This window comes from Marmota monax, unplaced genomic scaffold (genome assembly GCF_021218885.2).
Source record: "Marmota monax isolate L192 unplaced genomic scaffold, Marmota_monax_Labrador192_F-V1.1 WCK01_AAM20220418_F8-fsc01258, whole genome shotgun sequence".
In the NCBI taxonomy this organism is placed as follows: domain Eukaryota; kingdom Metazoa; phylum Chordata; class Mammalia; order Rodentia; family Sciuridae; genus Marmota; species Marmota monax.
Window position 1 is genome coordinate 29,633 of NW_026692878.1, and position 13,498 is coordinate 43,130.

The 13,498-nt window shown below is 35.9% G+C and overlaps 1 pseudogene; it reads right to left on the reverse strand.

Moving 5' to 3' along the window:
• Positions 1-8,611: 8,611 nt before the first annotated feature.
• LOC124096145 (rho GTPase-activating protein 29-like) lies at positions 8,612-13,479 on the reverse strand (annotated as a pseudogene).
• Between the last annotated feature and the right edge of the window lie 19 nt (positions 13,480-13,498).

Consider the following 13,498-nt stretch of genomic DNA (forward strand, 5'->3'; position numbering starts at 1 on the left):
AACTCCCTCTTGTGTCTGTACATAGAGGCCTCTATGATTATATAGATACTCCTTGAAATAAAAAAAAGCTTTATCTATTAAAAAATTATATTATACCACAATTTTAGAAGTTAATGGTTTTATAAATTGTCTTTTTTACAACAAAAGAGACAAAGTTAATCTGGTCTTTGAATTGTGAGGTTTAAAGAAGCCAAACTACTTTTTTAAAAAACAATAATAGATCAACAGTCTCCAAATATTTCTGCTCGGTTGCACATACTTTAATATTTTTAATCTTCAACACAGTTCTGAACTTCTTTCACCATTACATAAAATGTTCAAATTGTCAGCATTGAATTTTATTGGAAATGTAATTTTTTTTTTTTTTTTTTTTTTTTTTTTTTTTGCTGAAACCCATGTCCTGAAAGACTATGGACATATTTTAGAAGGTAAATACTGAAATGTAACTAAACCATATTATTCAGAAAGAACTGTAAGTGCATCCTGGTGATAGTCACTGGTAAAAACTGGCAAATCCAAAAATCTTAGTACAAGAATATGTAAATGTAGTTGGCAACCTTTGGCTGATATGGGAAATATTTGAAAGTAAAGCTGTCAATTGTCATTTAGAAAATAAAACTATGCTTAACAGAGGACAACTGTTTTTTTTTTTTTTTAAAGCTAAGCTCTTTTTTACAGCCATATAATTCATATGGTAAAGATTTTATTTTAACCATTGTAGTTAGAAATACTATTTCTATACTTAAGCACTTAGCTCCAGTCTAGAAAATAAAGTTTATTCTGGCTAATTCTATCAGTTTGACAACTGTATTTTGTTGAAGATGAACTAAAAGAGACTGCACTTTCATATGGGAATAATAAATCAATGGACCTTTAAATCATCACACTATCTTTATAAGTTCCAAAACACAAAATGTAGCGATGGCATAATGAGCTCAGGAGGCTTAGAGACATCATGGCCTGTTTGGACTGCAATATTTTCTGTACTCAGAAAGCAGTTCAAGAATTCCAAGCTTAGCAAGATCTGGACATCTACTGAATTCTTATTTTTCAGGAGCACCTTGGTTCCAGGGCAAGAAATTAATGTTTCTTAACAAAAGGGACAAGTGCCTTTCTTCCTTTCTTCCTTTCTTTCTTTCTTCCTTCCTTTCTTTCTTTCTTTCTTTCTTTCTTTCTTTCTTTCTTTCTTTCTTTCTTTCTTTCTTTTTCTTTTTTTGGTACTAGGAACTGAATCCAGGTGTGCTTTACCACAGAGCTACATCCCCAGACCTTTTTTTATTTTGAGTTCTTCCTAAATTTCCCACGCTGCCCTTAAACTAGATGTTTCCCTACTTCACTGAGATTACAAATATGTGTCACTGTACCTGGTGTGTATCAAGATTTTTAAAAACTAAACTTGAATGGCACTTAATTAAATGGCCAAGTTTGAGTTCATAGATGCCTAACCTTGTAGATCAACTAGGAGTTCGTTTGAGTTTGTTGAGTTAGATGAAAAGTGCTTAGAACAGTACCTGACATAATAAATTCTCAGTACACTGCACCATCACCTGGTTAAGATCAACATTTCTTATTGTGTACTGTATATCGTGGGAAAGTGGAACTGTGTGCCTTGACACTGCTCTGACAGTTTTGCCAATGGCCCTGTTCATATCCCACAGTCCTCATCCCTGCCACCTGGACCTTCTCCCACATCCTTGGGCAGTGGTTGGCATACAGGTGCACACCAGCATCACTCGCAGATCATCATCTCATCTGACCTCCTTATTTACCTGAGGCTACTTGCCTCTCTTCCCTGGTTCCCAGGCAGTGCTCCTGTGATTTGCTGTCCTGGGACTTTCTCCACATTGATAGAAGGGAGCTGAGCCATTGTGATTGGATGGTAACCACCAAAGCATTTATACAGTCCTGAAGAACTTCTAGCACCATGAAAAGTGCAGGCTCTGCAGCCAGCTATCTGGGTGCTGGCCTAGCTTATGCTCCAGTTCTGCCCTGGGCAAGTCCATTGCACTAGTGCTACCTGCCTTCCTCTGTCAAGACCAACTCCTATGTGGAGATATATTGGTATGTGGTCTTAATGATCTACAAAGGAATGGGATTAGAATTACCTGGTATGTAATAAGCAGTCAAAATTAAAAATTTTAACTTATATATTTTTTAATATTCCTCATTATGAGCCCTAGATCTTGAGATAGTAAAACAAATGGAAGCTATCTGGGTTCAAATTCTGACTAAATGACTCATTAGGAGCACAATTTGGAGCACATTATTAAACTATTATCAGCCTGTTAGGCTATGGATTAATACTACCTACTTCATAACACATAGTTGTTACAGAAGTAAATAAGATAAGTGGAATTAAGCACTTTGTATAATGCCAAGCATATAATAAATAGGAATTTATAAACTTCAGTGAAGTGTTTTTTAGACCTTATGATTACTGATACCAGATTTCAGATCAAAGTTATCATATAGGGCCCTATTTTCATATATCAATTGGAATTTAGCTCTACTAGTATCTAGAACTGTAGTAGCAACAGTAGTTTTTTTTTTTTAAATCAGTGTTTATGAACTCTTGCAATAAAATATATTAGAAAAAAGTGAATTAAATATAGTTAAATTTAAAAAGTATATTCACATATGTGCATAATGAGCTAAAGGCAGATCACAGTCAAAAAATTTAGAATTCCTTACGAAATTCAGAAGTCTAGTTTGACCCCTGTTGAGCAGTTAGTCAAAAAGAACTTTCACTGTGTTAACACACCCCTAGCTTGGCTTTGTTTCTTGGAAAAATTTAGAGTCTGTTATTTTAGTACTGTGCTATTATGTATTAGATGAACTAGTTTTCCTGGTTGGTTTTCTATTTGTAACATTTGATTGATAATCCACAGAGATTTGTACACAAGAGTTTGTTACTTCTAAAGTCATTAGGATACTTTTTAGTATATACACAGCAAAGAGGCTATTTTCCAAATGATGCTATTTTACCAACATCATGAATGAGATGCTGCCGATTTGACTGGCTTGGTAGAAGGTCCTCTTTTGGTTTCAGGATGTTTTCTTGTAGGTCACAATTTGCTAAGTGTGTTTTTTTTTTTTTTTAACATGAGTTGTGTTGAATTTTCTTGAATTTTCTCTAACACATCTACAATACCAGTACCTTGATGTGATGCTTCCTTTTTATCAGTATTGTCTAATAGACCTTTCTGCCATGACAGAAATGTACGGTATCTGCACTGCACTGTCAGATATGATAGCTACCAGACTATGTGGTTATTGAGCTCTTGAAATAACTGGTGGGACTGAGGAACTGATATTTGATTTTGTGGGATTTTAATTAATTTAAATAGTCATACAAGGGTTTTGGATCCTGTATTGAATGATTAATATGTAGGTTAGCAGAAGACACTTTAATTGGTATTCATTATAATTTTCTTTTCCTAATATTTTCCTTCCCTTCCTTTCTTCTCTTCCTTCTCTTCCTTTCTTCCTCCCTCCTTCACACTCTTTCTCTTTCTTGCTTTCTTTCTCTACCCCTTTCTTCATTCTTTCTTTCTTTCCTTCCTTCCTTCCATCCTTCCTTCCTTCCTTCTTTCCTTCCTTCCTTCTTCCTTCCTTCTTTCCTTCCTTCCTTCTTCCTTCCTTCTTTCCTTTTCTCTAGCACTGGAGCTCGAAACCAGGACCTCAGCATGCAAGGAAAGTGCTCTACCACTGAAGCACATCCCATCCTTCAGGAGATTTTTCAATTAGAATCTCCTGAAATAAACCTGGGTGTACAAATATGAAAATCACAATTTTAGAAATGGGAGGTCCATGCCTTCAATCCCAGTGGCTTGGGAGTGTGAGACAGGAGGATTATAAGCTCAAAGCCAGTCTGAACAAATTAGTGAGATCCTGTCTCAAAAAATAAGACCTTTGAATGTGAGTCAGCAGTTAAGCTCCCCAGGGTTCACTCTCCAGTACCAAGGGGAGGAAAAGAATTTTACAAATGGGAAATAACATTTTTGAAACAATACAATTTTCACAATTTTAGCTTCAATTTAAAAATTTACTCCTATTCTCAGACTTTATTTACAGGGCATTCTGCTGTTTTTTTTTTTTTTTTTTTTTTCTGGAAAACCATGGTACTTGAATAAATGTGACTTTTTCAAATGTGAAAATATAATCCACTGAGAGTTAGCTGTCCATTTCTGATAGTATTAAGTTGTAAGTTCCACAAAGACAGTACTGGAACTCCTAAGCTCTTGGCCACTGAGGAGTACTGGAGATTAAACCCAGAGCCAGGCACATGCTAAGCGAGCACTTAACTGGGAGCTTTATTCCAGCCCAGTAAGTGTTTTTAAAGATTGTTTTCTCTCTGTTATCCAGCATAGTGACAGTATATAGTAAATATCATTAAATGTTTGTTGAATTATTATAATTAAATATCAACAACCTAAAGCTTTAAACTACACAACAGTCCTTAAATCCTACAATACAGTAGTGACATTAGTTCATGTCAGTAGCAAGAAGGAGACGGGAACCAGGGCCACAGTGCAGTGATCCATGGCTGGTAGTTGAAACCTCAGGGTGCAAGCTGCATCAGTACAGGGCTCTGCCATGTGTATGGACACATGTTTGGACACAGCCCAACTATAATCAAGGTATATTTACCCTGCAGTCTTAGGTTCAGAGTTAGAAAGGACTTTCCACGTGATTTAAACCAACATTATTTTTTCTCCAGAAGAATTTCTCTTTACATTGTACTTAAACATGGTTGCTATGGTCTGAATGTGTTCTCCCCAATTGTATATGTTGTAACAATCACCATTGTGACCACTGAAAAAGGGAGAGAAATTTAGGATGGGATTAGGTCATGGGGATCTATATTTTTTAACAGAATCAGTGCCCTTTTATAAGAGGCTTCACACATCATTCACATCCCTTTGGCCCCTTCTGCTTTCTGTCATCTGATGATTCAGCAACACATGCCATCTTGGACAATGTGAATATACTTAGTGTTCATGAACTGTACACTTCAAAATGGTTCAAATGGCAAATGGTACGTGTATTTTACAAAAAAAAAAAAAAAAAAAAAAAAACCACCAAAAAAACTCATTGAAAGATGCATTTTCTATTGTTCAGTGTTTCCTGCTATTATTTAGTAATCACATTCATTAAGAGCACTAACCCAGCAGGCCACAGTGGCGCATGCCTGTCAGCCATTGGGAGGCTGAGGCAGGAGGATTGCAAGTTCAAAGCCAGCCTCAGCAAAAGCAAGGTGCTAAGCAATCCAGTGAGTCCTTCTCTCTAAATAAAATACAAAATAGGGTTATGGATGTGGCTCAGTGGCCGAGAGCTTAGGAGTTCAATCTCTGGTACCCAAAAAAAGAAGCACTAATCAAAATTTCACAGCCCTGTATTTGAGATTTGATTCTGCTTGCTGCATCTCTGGAAACTAAAAGCATGTACTTAGCTAAGCCTCAGTTTCCTCTTCTGTAACATAGGAATTATAAAATGCTTACTTCCCCACTAGAGGTTGCTGTGAAATTTCAACTTGGTAAAGTCTACATACACAAAAAAAGCTCAATAAATGTTAGCTCTGATTTTATTTTTAAGTTTTCAAACCAATATGATTCTTGTACTTTTTATAAGGAAGGCTAAAAAAATGGCTTTAGCATTAAAAAGGCCATTTGTTCATTTCTCCTTAGTCCTTAATGTTACAGAGAACTATAAGACAACATGCTATAAAACACATTTCATATTATAGTCAAGTGATGAGCCCATGTGTTGACCACTGAGTCAATAGTTAATAATCTTAAATTATCATACTCTAAGAGGCAACAATTTCAGAGAAGCCAAAATAACTTGAGGTACTTGAAATAATTTACATATAATAATGTGTGTATAAACCTATATATACTTTTTTATCAAGCATAACATGATCATAGTTGAGTCACAATATAGTTCACACATACAAAAGAAGGCTATTTTTTTTTCCCTTTTACATCCTATTTTAGGCACGATCGTGAAACCCAGAAAATAACAGGAATGGACTAGTTTATAAAAGCTGGGTATTTTATAAATGAAACAGATTCAGTCATCTGCGATTCTCAAATTCCAAACAATAAGACTTACTATACTCTCAAAATGAACTTAAATAAAGTATTGCTCAATTCTAATGATGTATACGTTTTAACTGGTTGATAGTCCAGGTAGAAAAAGTATGTAAAGTGTTTTATAAGTCAAAATATTTCATACAAAAGGATTTTTTTTCTTTGTACTGGAAGTTGAACTAAGGGACACTCAACCACTGAGCCACATCCCCAGCCCTATTCTGAATTGTTTTTTTTTTTAGAGAGAGAGAGAGAGAGAGAGAGAGAGAGAGAGAGAGAGAGAGAGAAGTTTTAATATTTATTTTAGTTTTCGGTGGACACATCTTTGTTTGTATGTGGTGCTGAGGCTCAAACCCGGGCTGCGTGCATGTCAGGCAAGCGGGCAACCGCTTGAGCCACATCCCCAGCCCCCCTATTCTGAATTTTATTTAGAGACAGGATTGCTAAGTGCCTCGCCATTGCTAAGGCTGGCTTTGTACTTGAGATACACCTGTCTCAGCCTCCCAAGCTACTGGGATTACAGGCATGCATCACTGTGCCTGGCCAAAAGGAATGGTTTTAACAAAACTCTCATAATCCAAAGAGAAAATGCATTGAAATTAAAAATTTCTGAAGCACACATTTTTAAAACCATTATAAAAATATGAAAAAGTTTACAAATGGCATAAAATAAAAATTTATACAGATAAAATTAAGGGTTTAAAAACTATCAAATGTATTGAAATCATTTAAAGCCAAATAAGACATAATTTATCTATATAATTTAAATTATAATATTATATAAATATATTGCATATTACATAATAACATATATAATATAAATTAAATAAAATATATTTATATAACATTCTAATTTATATTACTTATATTATATATTTATTTTATTATATATACATATAATAAAAATATATAAATTATATATATTATATAATTTATATTGTTATTATAAATATATTATATATTATATATTCATATATACAAATTACATAATATATAATACATTTATATTCTTATATATAAATTATAAATATTTATGTATAAATATATATAAATTACATATATTTCATGTAAACTATATTAATATAAATTATATATTTATATATACAAATACATATGGATTATGCATATTGATTGAAAAGTATATGATATATAAAATGCATATACATTATATACACATATAATAAATAAAATAAAATAAAATAAATTGCACATACATTATATACACATATAAAAGGGAGAGAAGTTTAGAATGGGATTAGATCATGGGGCTCTATATTTATATAATATATATAAATATATATATTTAATATATATAAATTAAATATAAATATATATTATTATATTATAATAAAATAATATATATTTGCTCCAAAATTAAGCTCATTTTCCCCTACTCCCCCTATTTTTTGCAAAAATATCATACATTAAGCCTTCACTTACATGAATCATTTTATAGAGAATATCATTTGAAATTTTAAAGTTATAATACTTATATATATGATATATAATATATATTATCATATGGTATATTTAAATTTATATTAATTTATATTATATTATACATCATTGTAATATAATTATATAATTTCTATTATTATTAATAAGATATAATAAGATTATTATATTTGTATAATTTATATTGATATAATATATAAAATATATGGATTATATGTAATTTGCATGATTTATAATATATCCTGTATATGTAATTCTATAATATGTAGTATATAATATATAATGCATAATATATAATATATAAATATATAATAATTTAAAATATATAGTTTAGTTATTTGGCTTTAGGTGGTTTTAGTGCATTTGATACTGTTTTATCCCTTAGCTTTATCCACATAAATTTTTATTTTATGACAATTCCAAACTTTTTAGTATTGAAGTGCATTTTCTTTCTACAACTGTATTGACTACCATATGTAAAATTGATAAGTAGAATGCAATTAAATACAGATTTGCAAGCTTTTAGCAACTATGTCAATATTTTAAAATTAATTGAATTGACAATGCTTACTTACAGACTATAACAACATAAGTGGTCAAAGATGCACTAGAACGTTATGTGGGAAGAAATATATTCATACCAAATCAAGATTTTTCACACACTTGCATTTAGAATCATTTTATGAATGAGCACTAGGTTTGCTCCAAAATAAAGCTCATTTCCCCTACTCCCCCTATTTGTTGTGAAAAATATCATACATTAAGGATGCATTTACATGAATCATTTTATAGAGAAAATAATTTGAAATTTTAAAATTATAATACTTATTTGATGCACAACTTCCAAAACACAGAATTTAAAGACAATACCAGTGATGCACAATCATTCTATATGACTAAAACACTACCATTCTATATGACTAGCAAACATAATACAAGGCCAAAAGGCAAAATACACACTTTGGCGATCCTTTACAAAAGGGGTCTGTCCCAACATTCTTTCATAAAATAAACACAATGACACAAAACAAAACAAGAAAAAGAAAAACTGAATTTTGACAAACCTACACAAACTGTGGCATTTCAAATTCAAGGTCTTACAATTCTTCCATCTTTTTTAGCCTGAGTCCCTGGCACATTGGATTCATGTCAGGCAGGCCGAGCTCCTCAGAGTTCTTTTTAGGCTCAGCACCTGGCTGCAAAGGACAAGCTGATGTGCTGTTGCCTCTGGAACAAATTTCTCCACATGACTCAAGGGAGTAAGAGCTGTGCTAGGAGGCACTGCTGCTGAAGGTGAGCTGGTCTCTCCTCAGTCCCCCTGACTTTGCTGGTCAGGGTAGGTGGTTTGCAAAATGTTGTCTCGAGATGGAGCTGCAGTGTTCTGGGTGCTCTTGCATGAGCAAGAGGGTAAGAATGAGAGGACGGTCTCTCTGATGCCTCTCTTGCTCATCTGGCTGGCATGTTGGGCTGTGTGACACTGCTGGAATAGTCACCACTTACCCTGATGCACATTGTCACTTTTTCCTGGGGTGCACTTGGCACAATCACTGCACTTGTGCCAGTTAAGTTATTTTGTGTTTACATTATTGTCCCTGAGGTTTTTGTGGAATCTGCTGATCAATGCCATTAAATTGGGAACCAACAGTAGTAGGGGTATCTTTTCTATTAAGTCCTTCAAAGGTAAGATTCTGGCAAAACTTATCTGAATAGACATTTCCCACATTTCTGCTGTTTCTCTCATTAGGAAAGCTTGCAAGATGGAACCTATATACAAGCAAAGGGAAACATCTGATCTTGGTGCTTGGCATAGGCCTCTGTATATCATTTGTTGCCACATCAGATTTCAGACTAAGTGGTTTCCTGGTTTTACACATATGGTCCATATTTGGGGATGATGATTTAAATTCTTTGTTATCTGACAAAGAAGAGATTTTTTTTAAAACTTCATGGAGCTTGGTTAATAAGGAAGTGTGAGTATTTATAAATGGGCACTCTCTCAAACAATATAGTCTTACATAGTTTTCCAACATAATATTCTCAGTCATCTCTGCAGAAGAATTAAAAATCCATACAGTATTAAAGGCACATTTTTGAATTAAAGCATTGTTTTTAAAATTTATCTTAATCAATACAACAAATAGCCACAAAGCACATAAAATTAAAAAAAAATCACTTCCTGAAGTAACTTGTTTTAATATACTACATATGAATGAATATTTTCTGGGTTAGGACTTTCATGATTTCGACAGGCAGACAATGGTAACTCTAGAACAGTAACACTATTCTGTACAACAAGCAAAGCCATATGCTGAATCCCAAGGACTTTGCCTGTCACTTAATCTGCTTTCCAGCTACATTCTGTCCATACTGAGGGCAACACACCATAGAGGACTTGGATGTTCTCCCAGCTGATCCACTAATACATGGCAACATCCATTGGTCAAAGGAAGGTTGAAGAGCTGTCAAAATTGTCATTCTGCTACTGGTCTTGGTGACTCCAAGACTTACTTCCTTCTATTTCTCCTCTAGTCTGGTCTCAAAGTCCCTGATTTCTCACCCAGAACCCTACCTCCTCACACTCTTTTTTTTGCTGAATATACCCCATAAATTCCTGTTGCTAGAAAGGTGCAGCCCTCTGGCTATGATCCTCCTCTCCCTGCTGAGAAACATTAGACAACTGTGTGCCTTGCCAGTGGTCTGATGGCTTTCCAATGGCCATGATCATAGCTCACTGTCCTCATCCCTGCCACCTGGACCTTCTCCCATATCCTGGGCAGTGGTTTGCAGACAGGTGCACATCAGTATCACTTGCAGGTCATCATCTTATCTGACCTCCTTCTTCACCTGAGGCTGCTGGCTTCTCTTCCCTGGTTCCCAGGCAGTGCTCCTGTGATTTGCTGTCCTGGGACCTTCTCCACATTCATTGAAGGGAGCTGAGCCATTGTAGTTGAACGGTAAACACCAGAACATACTTACAGTCCTGCAGAACTTCTAGCACCATGAAGAGTGCAGGCTCTGCAGCCAGCTGCCTGGGTGCTGGCTCCGCTTCTGTTCCAGTTCTGCCCTGGGCAAGTCTATTGCACTAGCCCTACCTGCCTTTTTCTGTCAAGACAGGCTCCTATATGGAGCTATGATAGCATGTGGTGTTAATACTCTAATAAAGAAAAGACTCAGAATTACCTGGTATGTAATGAAAATTGAAAATATTTTAAAATTATTTATTGTTATTACTATACCTAACTGGGAATCCAATTTCACTGGACAGTGAAACAAGGTTACATTTAGGAATGAGACAGGATGAGGTTCAAATCCTGAATCAACAATAATTTAGGGACATGACCCTTGGCATTATTAACCTTCCTTCAGACTGTTAGATATGCCTTAAATGAGGCCAGTGTTCATAGCACATAAGATCAAATCAGATAGATGGAATCAGTAAGTCCAGTGCTTTTCTTCGAAGAGAGGTAATGGACTCTCTTTGTTTTCAGACTTTCTCAGGCTATAGTCATTGATATTTCATTAATTTTATATACCAAATTTAACATATATGGCTATATGTTAAAAAATTTGGATTTAGATCTACTGAAGCAGTAACGAAAGGAAGATTTTCAACCACCTTACCAGAAACCATTTACTGAAATAAATTGATAAAAAAAAAATGAACAAAAGGACTGCAGCCATGAAAATGGAAGACATGTGTGCTAATGTGCTAAAGGTAGGCCACAGGTAAAGGGACATCAAAAATCTTTAGGAGTCTATTTTTTTTTTTTTGAGTTTCAGGCATCCACCTTGTTTCTGCTTTGACTTTAATTGATAACAAAGAAGTAAAGATGAAAACAAATTTCAGAAGAACAAAAATAATTTATGAATTTCAAGATATCTTTTTACAAGAAAGAAACAAAGCATGATATTCATTTAATGACACTCATTAAACTTTCTCAATAGCTAGCAAAGTTAACTAATAAAACCTTGAAATTTGTACTTACCTCAAATTAATTCACCTTTTAAAAAAAAATGAAAATTGTAGATGGGCACAATATTTTTATCTTTATGTATTTATTTTTATATGGTATTGAGCATCCAACCCATGGCCTCACACATGCTGAGGTAAGTGTTTTACCACTGAGCTACCATCACAGCCCTCACCTTGGTTTTTGATCACGACTTCTTGGCAAGGTTTGATATATGCAAACATATATGTTACATGACCACTCACCATTGAGACATGCATCACATTTTTCCAATGCACTTTTCTTGCATTCTGATTCCTCAAATGATGCAGCTGATTTAAAATGTTCAATTTTAATATCTGCAGTGTGGATATCCTATTGACACAAGAAAAGTTTTAAACTAAAGGCAAAACTCATCTTAAAATAAACAGTTCAAAGACTATTAACTTGTTAACATAAACACCACAAATTTAATGCAATTCTATAATGGTCAAAACTCACTTGCTTTGTAGAAAAATATTGTGACTTTGTGGAATGTTCTGGTGATATTACGGGTTTTGAAGGACAGCTTTTATTCACCCAAGGTGCAATAACACCTGCACTATACGAAACATTTTATGTCTCTAGCGACCCATCAAAGATTATCTGTGAGTTGGTAATGAGGAACTCCACAACAGCACCTGATTGGCATATGTAGCAAGGGAGGAGAAGATGGTCACAGGAGCGGTTGTAGGCCTTGTCCTCATGAGACAGGGCCCAAATAACACCCCCAATTTTGTGAGTTCATCAGATTTTCTTCAGAATGGTCTACTGCCCTGAAAATAAGAACACATAAAGTGTATGAGATTTGCCTATTAGAGGTCCTTAATGGTACTTTACTATGAATTGAGAAGGGGGGAGAAAACATGGGCTACAGAAGACTACAAAACGTTTGTCAAGGGTCAAGTTTGGTGGGTCTAGGGAAAGAATCATTTGTTTCATTATGATACTAACCACACACCAAACTGAGTTTCAGAGTATTATATTAGGATAAAATGCGTGTAAGTAGAAGGAACTACTAAACTCTTAGCAGCAGAAGGGTCAAACACCAGGTCTAAAAATCAAGGAATGCAGAAGAAGAAGTTCTAGTGAGCTATGCAATGGATTTCCAGGCCACAGTGCTGTGGCCTGGAACTTAGTGAAGGGGGCCACTACCCTCTTCAATATTCTGACTAAATTCTAACAAGGAATAAATAAGTTGAAGCACAGCGACCTGCGTGGGAACCAGGGCAAAGGTAGGCAAGGTTCCATCCCACCACCTGCAGCAAGCCATCAGAGTTCCACCTCTCACCAGATCCAACTTGCCGACCTTGGCAGAAGCTGGCACCCAAGCCCAGGGTTGCCCGAGTCCATCCAGGCACCTTGATACTGGCAACAGACCTCAGGCTCTGCCCAGGACTGACTTTGCCCACTGGTAGACACCTGCCACACATCAGCCACAGCCCAGGTAATCCTAGCTGAGAGGGGTGGGAACCTGGGCCAAGAAAGGCCTTTTGTCATCCTGCAGAGGGTGTCTGCCTGTGGGCAGAAGCAGTCCTGGGTCTGGCCTGAGCTCGGGTGGAGTGTCTGGTGGTGGAGTGGTGGTCCCAGGCCTGCCCAGGATTCACTCTGCTCACTGGTAGAAACCTGCCTGAGTTCTGCCCCAGCCCAGATCAGCTCAGGTCTTCCAGGTTGATCTCGCTTGGGAGTCAGCTGCGAAGGGTGTCTGATTGTGGCCAGAGGTAGTGTGATCCACGCCTGAGCTCCAGCAAGAGCTGTTGGAGGAAGCCTTCCTGGGACTGGCCTATGTTCTGGTGGGGGTAGGCTGGTGGCAGGGTGACAAAAGCTCTGGCTCAGGCAGGGATGCCTCTGCTCACCAGTAGACACATACTGGAGCAGGGGCTCAGCCCAGGACATACTAGTACATCTCTGAGGGTCCAGATCCAGGATAGGTCCTTGTCCATCCCGCCACCAGTTGATTCC